Below are 15,402 nucleotides of genomic sequence, written 5' to 3'. Positions count from 1 at the left end.
AATTGCTTTTTAACTCAGTCATCAGTGACCCTGTTTGTCCATAATATCATCCTCTGTACCAAAGGAATTAGTGATGTAATATTCCTTTTAAAAATGTTCCTCTACTGCCTTGGGACTCTAGTGCAAGAAACTGACATACATTGTCCAAGTCTTGATGCTATATCTTTTCTGATCTTACCAAAAGGTATCACCAGAAGGTGCAACCAACAGGTTTCAGAAGACAACCCAGGCATGTTCATCTCTTTCATAAATGGTCCTTAAATGGTATGTTACCAGAAACACCAATGGGTTGCAGTTGTCTAGTCATACCAACAGGATTAATTATTGAGTTCGAGTATATGTAGGCAGTGACAACTATTTCACAACTGACAATGATGTAAAGATGCCATTGATTGTAAAACACATCTCAATTTCAGAAACGTTAAAATGTGGGAAAACGTACATCTTAAAATCAATGAAATATAGTAGCACTATGAAAACCACACTCTCCACAATGTTCTCCCATTTTTTTTATTTCAATGCAAAACAGTGAAAAAATTCATCAAAAAACAGCATTTGGGAACCACTTCTCACTACAATGAAAAGTATTTCTCAGAAGGCTTACTGACTATAATGACCTCATTTAATTAAAAAATAACATTTCAGCAGTTCTCCCTAAATCCTTTCCCTCATTACTGATGTCTTACTGTGACCATATACTTATAATTTATTGCTATGCTATTTACAAAACTAAGTATCCTATTTTTAGATACATTGCAAGGGATGCTGTTTGTTTTTATGTATCGTATGACAGGACTTCTCATATAGAAAAGAATATGCCCTTAGGAGTACAACACAAGAATTGTCTCACTGAATCTGACCCAAAACCCATCCAGAGCAGTACTGTATCAAACCAAAAACACAAAAATAAAAAAAACCTTGCTATGAAGAACACTATTGTTCTCCTTGATACAAACCTCAAAGGGTTAGACCAAATCTAACCAAATATCTTGGATTCCTTATTACCCACTAAAATTATAAACATTTTAAGAATCTGTTTATATTTTTTGCTAAACTCTGTAGTTCAGAATAGAATCCATAGCGGCAAATAACTATCCAAATGAACAATCTTTAGTGCATACCAACTAACCCATATCTGGCCAAGTGGACATCACTTACCACTTTTCTGCCCACTCATATACAGTCTCTCAAAATTTTCATATAGTTAATACCAATTCCACTGGCATTTCATATGTAAAAGGGCTTCAGATTTGAAGGATCACAGTGCATTTCTCCCTTGAGGTGATTTACAAAACCATAATCTGAAAATAGGTTCAGCACTGATCCCTTTAACAGTCTATTAATTTGGACTCCCTATTCTTACTCTTATTCTGTTTATAAACAAATTTCCTATCCCTATCAAATGATGCCACTAAGTTCCTTGAGAGTGCCTGGTTATAGTATCTTACCTAAACTCCTTTTTAAGATCAGGATATTGATTTTTGTCTGCTATTTCTTCATTATAAAATATATATATATATATATATATATATATGTTCAGTATGGAAATTGTGGGGAATACATATTAAGAAGGGGGAAAAACAAAAATCCCATAATTATTTTAAAAAACCCACCAAAATTAATATTTTCCAAATTTCCTTCTAGAAAGTCTTTAAAATGATATACAATTCTGTAACCTGATTTTATTTACATAACATTATACATAGGTATTTCCCTGTATTATGAACTCTTTATAGACATTTTATGGCTAAATAAGATTTCTTTGTGTAAATGATCACTGTTTCCTTAAACATTAATATAAGATGTTTAGGTTCTTCTTTCCAATTTTTTGTGCTATTGTAAACAATTCTGTAATATGTATCTCTATTTCCATATTTTAAATTATCTCCTTTTGAGATTCTCAGAATGGAATTACTATGTAAATCAATGAGTCTTAAGATTTCAATACATATATTCAAAATGTTATCCAAAATTGCATCCATTCATAATCATGCAACATGCATGAACAATACCTGTTTCACCATACCCTCACCATTCTCCTCAAAACAGCATTTTAAAAGATTAATTTAACTCATCCCTTATCTGATAAAAATTTAATGCCTGACCTCAATTATATTTGACATTTCAGAATAAATTAATTTATTTCTTCAAAGTAATTTAAATGCCTAGAAAAAATACATTTTGACTCTTAAGATATGTATTTTCTACTTGGACCATGAAATAGCAACATAACTGTTGCTGCCAGTCACAAGTTATCCATTACTAATGTTTAGCAAACAACTACTATCTATTGGCCTTTACAGTAGGCAGGTCAAATTCAAAACCAAGCCTATTATGCTGCATTATGCTACTGTTTTAAATCACTCACAATCCTTAAGACTTTTATATTCTCCTGCCATTAAATCTTTTTAAGTAATGGGGTATTTTTTTAACCTTTTAGTTACGATAATTCTTTCTCTTATAATAGTCAAAAAGTGGTCTACAGACGAGAATCATCCAATAATGTATTTATTTTAAAAAGAGATCACTATGTCATCACAATCTCTGGGGATGGTTATCTGGAGTTTTTAACAAGCTTTTAACAAGCTCTCAGGTGGCTGTGATACACACTAAAATGTGGGGGCCCTGCCATAAGGGCATTCATGTACACATGCTATATGAATGAATACATGAATGAATGCAGCTAACAGACTCTTGGACAGTTTATATTCGTTATAAACTGTTTTCATTACATAAATAAATCACATAATCTTTAAGTTAGCAATATATAAATGCATGAAGTTTTACCTCTAAACTACTTTGAATCCATAAGTGATCCACTGTTTCTTAAAATTTACATAAGTTTATTTTTAATAGTGTTTCTAGCCTCTCACTTCAATCAATGCCTCTCCAGCTTTTCCACTCAAATAACAAATGAAAAAGGAAAATAAACTCAGATTCACAGAAACTGGGTGATATGCAAACAAATTCTTTTAAATCTTCTGTTTTAGTCCAAAAATTCATGTGAGGGGCTTCCCTGGTGGCGTAGTGGTTAAGAATCCGCCTGCCAATGCAGGGGACGTGGGTTCGAGCGCTGGTCCAGGAAGATCCCACATGCCACGGATCAACTAAGCCCATGTGCCACAATTACTGAGCCTGCACTCTAGAGCCCGTGAGCCACAACTACTGAACCCATGTGCCACAACTACTGAGCCTGCACTCTAGAGCCCGTGCTCTGCAACGAGAAGCCACCGCAATGAGAGGCCCGCGCACCCCAACAGAGTAGCCCCTGCTCTCCGCAACTAGAGAAAGCCCGCGCACAGCAACGAAGACCCAATGCAGCCAAAAATAAAATAAATAAATTTTTTTTAAAAATTCATGTGAATGTAATAAACTAAATGACAATATCCATAGTAATTTCAAAATTCCCATGCTCCTATCTGCAATTTAAATGGAGGCTTCAAGAAGATACACCACATTTATCCTCTAACACAGGGTCAAGTACTCTAGTTAGGAAACACGAACCTGGATCATAAAAAGCAACAAGCTAAATGAGCTGAAGTGGTACAAATGCTTAAAGTTGGGTCCACAATACTTCCTCAATGCATATCTAACCAGGAATCATTATTTTCTTCCAATTGCAACTTTTTTTTTTTAAATGTTTCTTTAGGTTACAACCAGCCAGTTGATACTAGTGAATCCGGATAATTCGGTCCCAAATGCAAAAACATAATTTATGGAAAAATAAAACAAGTCTGCTTTAGCGGAAAGAATCAGGAATAGGATAACACTTCCCACACAAGGAAACAATTCTCAGGCAATTGCTAAAAAATAAAAGTTTCTTAAGGTAAAAGGAAAAATTAGAATTTTCACTTTTCATATATTTCTACCACAAAACAGATATGTAGATATTATCACATTCTCACCCTATTCAGTGTAATACAGATTTTCTTCTCTAAGAGTTTTCACTTACAGAGTTTGATCAGAAAAAGTGTATCAGGCCCAGTGGACTAGACCAAATCTAACTTATAATAAGACTGCACATATGTAAACTGCTATAACAAAAGATCTGAAACAATCTAAGCACCTACCAAAAAAGAAATTAGTTAAACTAATCATGGTAGATCCATAAAATAGAATACTCAGCAACTGGAAAACAAAGAGGCAAATTTTATGAACCTCTATGAAAGATCTTTTAATTGAGGGTAAAAAGAAGCATGGTACAGAAGGATACAATATGCTGCCTTTTTTTTTTTTTTGCGGTACACGGGCCTCTCACTGTTGTGGTCTCTCCCGTTGCAGAGCCAGGCTCCGGACGCGCAGGCTCAGTGGCCATGGCTCACGGGCCCAGCCGCTCCGCGGCACGTGGGATCTTCCCGGACCGGGGCACGAACCCGCGTCCCCTGCATCGGCAGGCGGACTCTCAACCACGGTGCCACCAGGGAAGCCCTATGCTGCCATTTTTGTGTGTGCATATATACCATACATGATTATGTACTGGTTTTTATTCATGTGGAATTCCTCTAGGCAAATACAAAAGAAATGGATAACAATGACTGAATCCTGAGAAGAGGACCAAGAGTACAGGGAAACTTTACTTTTCACTGTATACCTTTTTCTATCTCTTGTATTTTGCACTATACACATATACTACCTACCCAAAAATTAAGTATAAAAAAAGACAGTGCAGTCATGTAACATTAAATAATGATGCTGCAGACACATGTTTACTGACATGGAAAAAAACTTATAAACACTAAACCCAGGGACTTCCCTGGTGGTCCAGTGGCTAAGACTTCATGCTCCCAATGCAGGGGGCCTAGGTTCGATCCCTGGTCAGGGAACTAGATCCCACGTGCCACAACTAAGAGTTCACATACTGCCACTACAAAGCCCGCACACCACAACGAAGATCCTGCACACAACAACGACAATCCCAAGTGCTGCAACTAAAGAACTGGCGTAGCCAAATAAATAAATAAACATTAAAAAAAAAAAAAACTAAACCCAACTAACAACAAATCATTGTTAGACCTAAGACAATACCTACTTAATAATCTAGGTTAAAATAAATAAAGCCAAACGGTTGAGACTTGCTATTTGACCAATAAAATATGTATCAGAGTACTGGAATACATATGAACCAATCTGACAAGACTTCCCTGTTACCAAGAAGGGATTTCCCCTTTTACTTCACTTCCCTAGGTTTGACATTCATCACCAAATTTCTGGTAGATAGAATCAGTGAATACAGAAACATTCTAGAACAGAATGGTCCAGAAAAGATAACATTAAACACATTATTAATATTATTTTAGTTTATTTATTTTTATTGAAGTATAGTTGATTATTAATATCTTTCTTTATAATTCTTCTCCATTGAAAATGCAATGCTTTCAACAGTTTTTTTTTTTAATTTGTCTATCAAGGACTAGGGTTATTCTCCACTCTGAGTTCCTCAGCAATCATGTACCAGATAATCTAGAAAAGTCAAATTACTTTTTGAAGTAATTAACTATAATCTAATGCAATTTTTGTTTTTGTACTCTTGTGGCATGTTTGAGGCCTGTTTCCTTCTTTCACTAAGCGTTGGTACTGCATATGCCAGCTCATCCATCTAAAGAATTATGTTTCTGATTTTGCAACCATAAGATGCAAACAAAAAGAATCTCAGCAAGTTTTTACTTGATAACTAGCCAAGAAAACATGCCTAATGTGGACTGAGAGATGGGCATACCAGGTATCAGATATGCAGAAAAGAAAAAGATAGTCGGTCATAACGGCCATCAAGATAAAAGGATTTCCAAGTTCTGAGATTGATGATTTAGGAGAAAATTAAGTTTGGAAACAAAAAGATATGGTTCAACATGGAAGTTGAGGTATGTGCATGTGCATCCACTCTGCCAAACCCTTTCCATATCCTTTGTACTGTTTTTTGTTGTTTTTTTTTTTTTTTGCGGTACGTGGGCCTCTCACTGTTGTGGCCTCTCCTGTTGCGGAGCACGGGCTCCGGACGCGCAGGCTCAGCGGCCATGGCTCACGGGCCCAGCCACTCCGCGGCATGTGGGATCTTCCCAGACCAGGGCACGAACCCGTGTCCCCTGCATCGGCAGGCAGACTCTCAACCGCTGCGCCACCAGGGAAGCCCCTTTGTACTGTTTTCATCAAACTGTCTAACACTGAAACAAATGTGTTAATGTAAAAGCTGCCCAGATTGAAGAATACCTGGGTTTAAACCCAAGTGGCACCTCTCCCATTCCCAGATCATACCAGAAAAGTTTTGACAGGCTCAGCCATACTCAGGCACTAGCACCTTTAAGAGGCCTTAGACAATACCACTGGCACTTTCTTTTAAACCAGAGCCACCACAAAAATTCTATTAAAGAAATAAAAACTCCCTCCCAAACTCCTCTCCACTTATGCCAATTCAAAAGAAATATAGATAACTACACAACCAATCTTAATTCTATAAGCCAACATTTCCCAAATTGTGTTAGCAAAATGAGAATATAGAATTTTGTGCCTAAATAAATTGGAAAGGGGTGAGTGAAAGAATCAATGATGACTAAACTTGGGAGCTGGATAAGTGACAGTACCACTATCAGTGACAGAATTAAGACCAGGAAGTTTGTTCCAAGATGAAGACTTTGACTTAGACACACTGAAAGTTTTAGCAGACAATAAGGCAACCAGGTAAAGATATGCAATTGGTAAAGAATAAGAGTCTTAAGTACAGAAAAATAAAGGATCAAGGACAGAAACAAAGAATTCAGAGTCATTTAATTAAGGTGGTGAAAGACAAGAATGGATAGGAACTGCCTAAATGTGTACAGATTGATGTTGACAACACAAATGTTAAAAATCTGAGGCTTAGGATACAGATATGAGTAAGAAATTCAGCCAGTGAAGGAGGGGAAAGAGGTGCAGCACAAGAAATAGAGGGAAAATACAGTACAAGGAAAGCAAAGAGGTAAGATCTTCAGGAAGATTAGCAGAATCCAATGGTCTCTAATGAATGAGCATGATGAGAACAGAAAAAATGCCAATCAATGTAGTATTTGCTGATTATGAGAAATCAGTAACCTTGGAGCAATTAGTGTTCAGTGGCTGGGGGTAAAACTTGCATTTACAAGTAGTTACAGACAAGATGAGTTACAAGAAAATGGAGTCATCAAATGAAAACCAATCCAAGAAGAATTGAAAGCAACTATCATTGCCTTCTTTTTCATCACCTCTAGGCCTCCCAATCTGAGGTCTCCAACACTTCAAATACATCAATTTACTCACTTTATGAAATATAACCTTAGGCATTAGTGATCATATTTTTATACCTCTCAATAAAGAAAGCCATCTATTAATGCCATGGGAAAATCAACATTCGGGTATGCTTTTGGAATTTTATCCAAATAGGTAGCAAACAACCTGAATCTGAGAGTGTATTTATTGGAAGATAAACACCTTCTAAGATCTTCTCTACACATTCACATTTAAACATGTATTACAGGGACTTCCCTGGTGGTGCAGTGGTTAAGAATCTGCCTGCTGGGCTTCCCTGGTGGCGCAGAGGTTAAGAATCCGCCTGCCAATGCAGGGAACGCGGGTTCGAGCCCTGGTCCAGGAAGATCCCACATGCCGCGGAGCAACTAAGCCTATGCACCACGACAACTGAGCCTGTGCTCTAGAGCCCGCAAGCCACAACTACTGAGCCCGTGCGCCACAACTACTGAAGTCCATGCGCCTAGAGCCCATGTTCCGCAACAAGAGAAGCCACAGCAATGAGAAGCCTGTGCACCGCAATGAAGAGTAGCCCCCGCTTACCAAAAGTAGAGAAAGCCCGTGTGCAAAAATGAAGACCCAATGCAGCCAAATATTTTAAAATTAATAAATAAATAAATTTATTTTAAAAATAAATAAATAAAAATAAACAGGTATTATAGGTTAACAATGCTGTAGCTAGTTCTACAGAAACGTAAGCCAACATTTCGTGTTAAAAAGGAGAGTGATAATTAAAAATATTAGCATTTGGTATTGGTAGTATAGCTTTCAACTAAGCACATAAAAGCAACCTTTCAATATCTATTAATAATGGCCTTTCTAACAATCCTGTTTCCTGGAGCAGAATACAAGCATGAACATGATTACAGTTTACCCTGATGACACATAAAATATAAGTTAAAATATTTTTGATTAATAGTCAATAATTACAATAAATGGGGATATAACAACCAAAATTATTTTAAAGTACTTCAGAATAAAAGTAAATCTTCTCAATTTGAACTTCAGTAACTGTCATCCAGAAAGTTCAGAAAAGGAGCAGACCAAATTTTTTATTCCAATAAAGAAAAAATTTGTTAAGTAAATACCATGAACAAGGTAATACATGCAACAAAAGCATGCTGTTTTCAGCTACTTTAGGTATATCTGATGTTCAGTTCAAACAGGAGGCAAGAAAAGAAACTGCAAACAAGAGGGACAGGAAAAAAACAGAATTTATAGTGTACCTGCAATGTGACAGGCATAGTACCGGGTTCCTTAAAATGTTACTCTTGATTAACTGTCATAGTAATCATATGACATAGTTATTATCTCTAGCTTACAAATACATTTAAAAAACAAAGTTTCCTTGGGAATTCCCTGGTGGTCCAGGGGTTAAGACTCCACACTTCCACCGCAGGGGGCACGGGTTCGATTCCTGGTTGGGGAACGAAAAACCTGCACACCACATGGCGCAGCCAAAAAAAGAAAAACAAACTTTCCTCAAGTTCATACAGCTAATAAACGGCAATGTCAAGATCTCTGAGCCATATCGGTCTGTCTCTGAACTGTGAGGTTGTGCTACTTCACAGCACAATGCCAACTCTGAGATGCAAGTGATCCAGGCGACAATCCTAGCTTTCCTACAGATCCAGGCCTCAATTTCCTTTCCTGTAAAATGAAGAGGGTAAACTCAATTATGTCTGTAATTCCAGGTTACTGTAACATACTAAGAGGTAGAATTGTTTAGGTTGATGCTTAAAGAAGATAATTATCAATCATTTTATATGCATTTTACTAGGTATGACTCCATGCCATCAGCTTTCATTCTACACTTTCCTCAAATGTTATATCAGAAACTAAGAAAGATCAAGGTAGGAATGACTGAGCAGACATCAAGAACCTCTTTCCCAAAAGTGAGAAAAGAACAAAATTAAGTAACATATAAGAGAATTTAATTACTCTTAAGAAAGTACACCTTTCTTGATAAAAATCCTGAAACAGAGACTTTTTTTTTTTTTTTTGGCTGCGCAGATTGTGGGATCTTAGTTCCCTGACAAGGGACTGAACCCAGGCCACCACAGTGAAAGCGCCGAGTCCTAACCACTGGAACACCAGGGAATTCCCAACAAAGCCCTTTAAAGTAAAGCTTTGCGAAGTATGAATCTCAATGTACTTTCATCATTAAAAGAATCATCAACTTTAACAAACTCATTGATTAGTTGTAGTAGTTTTCTGGTGGCATCTTTAGGATTTTCTCTGTATAGCATCATGTCATCTGCAAACAGTGACAGTTTAACTTCTTCTTTTCCAATTTGTATTCCTTTTATTTCTTTTTCTTCTCTGATTGCCATGCCTAGGACTTCCTATACACTAACAACGAAAGATCAGAAAGAGAAATTAAGGAAACAATCCCATTTACCATTGCAATAAAAAGAATAAAATACCTAGGAATAAACCTACCTAAGAAGGCAAAAGATCTGTACTCAGAAAACTATAAAACACTGATAAAAGAAATCAAGGATGACACAAACAGATGGAGAGATACACCATGTTTTTGGATTGGAAGAATCAATATTGTGAGAATGACTATACTTCCCAAAGCAATCTACAGATTCAATGCAATCCCTATCAAATTACCAATGGCATTTTTCACAGAATTAGAACAAAAAACTTTACAATTTGTATGGAAATACAAAAGACCCCAAATAGCCAAAGCAATCTTGAGAAAGAAAAATGGAGCCGGAGGAATCAGGCTCCCCAACTTCAGACTACACTACAAAGCTACAGTAATCGAGACAGCATGGTACTGGCACAAAAACAAATATAGATCAATGGTACAGAACAGAAAGCCCAGATATAAACCCACGTACCTATGATCACCTAATCTATGACAAAGGAGGCAAGAATATACAATGGAGAAAAGACAGCCTCTTCAATAAGTGGTGCTGGGAAAACTGGACAGCTACATGTAAAAGAATGAAATTAGAACACTAACACCATACACAAAAATAAACTCAAAATGGATTAGAGACCTAAATGTAAGACCAGACACTATAAAGCTCTTAGAGAAAAACATGGGAAAAACACTCTTTAACATAAATCACAGCAAGATCTTTTTTAACCCACCTCCTAGAGTAATGAAAAGAAAAATAAGCAAATGGGACCTAATTAAACTTAAAAGATTTTGCACTGGAAAGGAAACCATAAACAAGATGAAAAAACAACCCTCAGAATGGGAGAAAATATTTGCAAGCAAAGCAATGGACAAAGGATTAATTTCCAAAATATACAAATAGCTCATGCAGCTCAATATCAAAAAAACAAACAACCCAATCAAGAAATGGGCAGAAGACCTAAACAGACATTTCTCCAAAGAAGACATACAGATGGCCGACAAACACATGAAAAGATACTCAACATCACTAATTATTACAGAAATGCAAATCAAAACTACAACGAGATATCATCTCACACCAGTCAGAATGGCCATCATCAAAAAATCTACAAACAATAAATGCTGGAGAGGGTATGGAGAAAAGGGACACTCTTGTACTGCTGGTGGGAATGTAAATTGATACAGCCACCACAGACAACAGTATGGAGGTTCCCTAATAAACTAAAGATAGAACTATCATATGACCCAGCAATCCCACTACTGAGCATATACCCTGTGAAAACAATAATTCAAAAAGTCACATGTACCCCAATGTTCACTGCAGCACTATTTACAATAGCCAGGACACGGAAACAATCTAAATGTCCATCAACGGATAAATGCATAAAGAAGATATGGTACATATATATCACGGAATATTACTCAGCCATAAAAAGGAACAAAATTGGGTCATCTGTAGTGATGTGGATGGACCCAGAGTCTGTCATACAGGTTGAAGTAAGTCAGAAAGAGAAAAACAAATATATGTGTAATCTAGAAAAATGGTACAGATGAACCTATCTGCAGGGCAGGAATAGAGACACAGACGTAGAGAATGGATGTGTGGGCACAGCGGGGGAAGGGGAGGGTGGGATGAATGGGGAGATTAGGTTTGACATAAATATACTACCATGTGTAAAATAGGTAGCTAGTGGGAACCTGCTGTATAGCACAGGGAGCTCAGCTCGGTGCTCTGTGATGACCTAGATGGGTGGGATGTGGTGGGGAGGGAAGTCCAAGAGGGAGGGGATTATACATACATAGAGCTGATTCACTTCATTGTACAGCAGAAACTAACACAACATTGCAAAGCAATTATACTCCAATAAAAGAAAAAAAGAACCATCAGATGGCACTTACTAACTGCCAACATTATTTAGAAGATTTTGCTACTTTGATTTTGTTTAAGAGAGTAAAGATCTGGGCTCCTTAGGAAAATGGTGGATTCCACATCTGGGGAAGGAAATGTAAAATTAAGCCTGGAACATGTTATACCAGTTGCAGTGGTTAATTTAATATGTCAACTTGACTGAATCATGGGGTGCCAGACGTTTGGTCAAACATTATTCTGGGTGCACCCAGAGGGTTTTTCTAGATGAGATTAACATTTGAATCTGTAAACAAGTAAAGCAGGACTTTACTGGTGGCACAGTGGTTAAGAATCCGCCTGCCAATACAGGGGACACAGGTTCGAGCCCTGGTCCAGGAAGATCCCACATATCACGGAGCAACTAAGGCCCCATACCACAACTACTAAGCCTGTGCTCTGGAGCCCGCAAGCCTCAACTACTGAGCCCGCACGCCTAGAGGCCGTGCTCCGCAACGAGAGAAGCCACCACAATGAGAAGCACTGCAACGAAGAGTAGCCCCTGCTCGTCCCAACTAGAGAAAGCCCGTGGCAGCAACGAAGACCCAACACAGCCATAAATAAATAAATAAATTCATTAAAAAAAAAAGAAAGAAACAAGTAAAGCAGATTGCCTTCCCCAAACAGTTGAAGGCCTGAATAGAAGATAAAGGCTGACCCTCCCACAAGTAAGAGGGAATTCTGCATAAAGCCTTCAAGCTGCACCCTGGTTTTTCCCCTCCCTTCAGACTCAAACTAAAACAATTGCTCCCCTTGGGTCTCAAGCTTACTGGATTCTTGACTGGAACTACATCATCATCCTTCCTGGGCCTCCAGCTTGCCAACTGCAGATCTTGGGACTTGTCAGCCTCCAAAACTGCATAAACAAATTCATTATAATAAGTCTCTTTATATACATTTATATATGTATATAAATATATATAGATACATCTACAGATACATATATCCTATGTCCTACTGGTTGCGTTTCTCTGGAGAATACAGACTAATACACCAGAAAGCAAGAAAGCCGTCAAAGACTATTAGGGCCATGTCAAAAGGACATAAAAGCCAGCTTAATGAGGCTCCCACTGGCTAAAGGTGAGACAATCTGAGTATCTTCTATTTTTTTATTTATTCTTTTTTTTTTTTTTTTTTTTTGGCTGTGTTGGGTCTTTCTTGCGGTGTGCAGGCTTTTCACTGTGGTGGTTTCTCTTGTTGTGGAACACAGGCTCTAGGTGCGCTGGCTTCAGCAGTTGTGGCACGTGGGATTCAGTAGCTGTGGCTCAAGGGCTCAGTTGCTCCGCAGCATGTGGAATCTTCCCGGACCAGGGATTGAACCTGTGTCCCCTGCATTGGCAGGCAAATTCTCAACCACTGGGCCATCAGGGAAGTCCCGAGAATCTTTTAATTCTATGAGTTTACAATGACACTTGAAGAAAGAAATTTGCTGGTTACCTTTGGATACTGCTAGGGATCCAACTCATTATTTTGATAACTGGTAAATAAAGAAAAAGAATCAAGCATTACTCATCTCACTTTTTCTATATTAATTTTTCCTTTGGGTAGCCAAAACAACTGAGGATAGAAAATATCCCTTTAAAGAAGTATTACAGATAATAAATGAAGGTAGAATAATAAAAATATCACCACTTTATAAGCCTTAACGAATTAATAGATCTAAACAATGATCATGAATGACTACCAACATCACCAAAACAGACAACCAGACATGCCTTATTTCCTGACAAAAAAAAAAAAGTCTAAACCTGATGAAGTCTCTAGATCTGTGCTACTCAATACAGGAGTCACTAGCCACATGTGGCTATTGCGCACTTGCAAGGTGGCTAATCCTGATTGAGATGTGACATAAGTGTAAAATACAAACCAGATTTCTAAGATTTAATACCAAAACAATGTGAAATATCTCAATAATTAAATAGGCTATGCATTGAAATGATAACATTTTGGATATAATGGATTAAAAAAATATGTTAAAACCAATTTCACCTGTTTCTTTTTTTTACTTTTTTTTGAAGTGTATACCATAAAAATTTCAAATAACCGATATGTGGCTAAAATTTATGGCTTTCATTATATTTATATTGGACAGTGTTGCTCTAGATCTAATTACCAAAATTTGTATAATACTGGGAGAGAAATATATGTTGAACACCACCACAGAGATGCAATTACCAAAATCCAATCTATGGGAATCACTAAAAATCACAATATCCAGTTTCTTGAACAACACAGTAACAAAATTGCAAGGAGGGGGAAAGAACAATGAATAAGATAGAGGAGGAATATGTAGATTTAAAAAGACAATGTCAGGAACATGACAAGGATGCCCCTCTCTCATCACTGCTTTTCAACACTGTACAAGAAATTTTACCTAATACATTAAGACAAGAAAAGGAAATAAAAGTATACAGATTGGGAAGAAAGAATAAAAATTGTTCTTCTAAGCAAATGACATGATCACCTATGGAGAAAATCCAAGAGTCAACCAAAAAATTCCTGAAATTAAAAAGCGGGGGACTTCCCTGGTGGCTCAGTGGTGAAGAATCCACCTGCCAACACAGGGAACATAGGTTCAAGCCCTGGGCCAGGAATATCCCACATGCCACAGGGCAACTAAGCCTGTGCGCCACAACTACTGAGCCTGCACTCTAGAGTCTGCGAGCTACAACTACTGAGTGCACATGCCACAACTACTGAAGTCCACGCACCTAGAACCCGTGCTCCACAACAAGAGAAGCCACTGCGATGAGAAGCCTGCGCACCACAACGAAGAGTAGACCCCGCTCACCAAAACTAGAGAAAGTCCGCGTGAAGCAACGAAGACCCAACACAGCCAATAAATTAATTAATTCTAAAAAGTAATAAATAAATAAATAAAAATAAAAAACGATTATAGCAAGGCTGCAGGACAGGCTAAAATTAAAAAGTCAATTGCTTTTCTACATACCAGCAATGAACAAGTGGAATCTGAAATTAAAACACAATACTATTTACAGTACCACCCCACAAAAAGAAATACTTAGGTATATATCCAGCAAAATATGTGTAAGATCTATATGAGAAAAACTACAAAACTGATAAGAAGACTCAATATTGTCAAGATGTCAGTTTTTCCCAACTTGACCTATAGATTCAATGCAATCCCAATCAAAATTCCAGCAAGTTATTTTGTGGATATCAACAAACTGATTCTGAAGATTATATGAAGAGGCAAAAGACACAGAAGAGCCAGTACAATACTGAAGGAAAAGAACAAAGTTGGAGGACTAAGAACTGACACAACCCAACTTCAAGAGTTAATATAAAGTTGCAATAATCAAGTGTGGTATTGGTGAAAGAACAGACAAATCAAGTAATGGAATAGAATGGAGAACCCAGGAAAGAATCCACATAAGTACAGTCACCTGATCTTCAACAAAAGAACAGAGGCAATACAGTGAAGAAAAGATAATCTTTTCAACAAATGGTGGTGGAACAAGTGGACATCCAGGAGTTATATCGTAAAGCTCTGTGCCTTCTGCTCAATTCTGCTACGAAGATAAAACTGTTCAAAACAAAATCTATTTTTAAAATAACAATAATAAAATAATAATTTTTAATGAGACATATCAACCAATTGCAATGTACATAGCCCTTACTTAAATCCCACCTTAAAAACAGTTTTAAAAGAAATTATGACAATCAGGAAAATGTGAGCATTAACTGGAAATGAGGGAATTAATGGTTTTTTAACAGTGATAATATTACTATGGTGATGTTTTAAATTTTTTAAAAATAGTTTCTCTCTTTTAGAGGTATATACTGAAATGTGTGCATATGAAATGTTATGCTGGGACGTGTGTTAAAGTAATGTGGGGGGAAT

General features: G+C 37.1%; 1 protein-coding gene across 5 annotated transcripts in view; it reads right to left on the bottom strand.

The window, feature by feature from the left end:
- MEMO1 (mediator of cell motility 1) overlaps positions 1-15,402 on the bottom strand; it is a 128,727-nt gene that overhangs the window by 77,976 nt on the left and 35,349 nt on the right. Inside the window, exon 1 of one of the 5 annotated variants that reach the window (XM_060169195.1) lies at positions 12,308-12,352. The exons of the other annotated variants lie outside the window; for them this stretch is intronic. The gene's annotated coding sequence lies outside the window, so the exon portion shown is untranslated. Of the gene's footprint in view, positions 1-12,307; positions 12,353-15,402 lie in introns of those variants that run through there. 5 annotated transcript variants of the gene reach the window in all.

Source organism: Lagenorhynchus albirostris, chromosome 13, assembly GCF_949774975.1.
Source record: "Lagenorhynchus albirostris chromosome 13, mLagAlb1.1, whole genome shotgun sequence".
Taxonomy (NCBI): Eukaryota; Metazoa; Chordata; class Mammalia; order Artiodactyla; family Delphinidae; genus Lagenorhynchus; species Lagenorhynchus albirostris.
The sequence above is the reverse complement of the archived record's forward strand: the minus strand, read 5'-3'. Positions and strand labels throughout refer to the sequence as shown.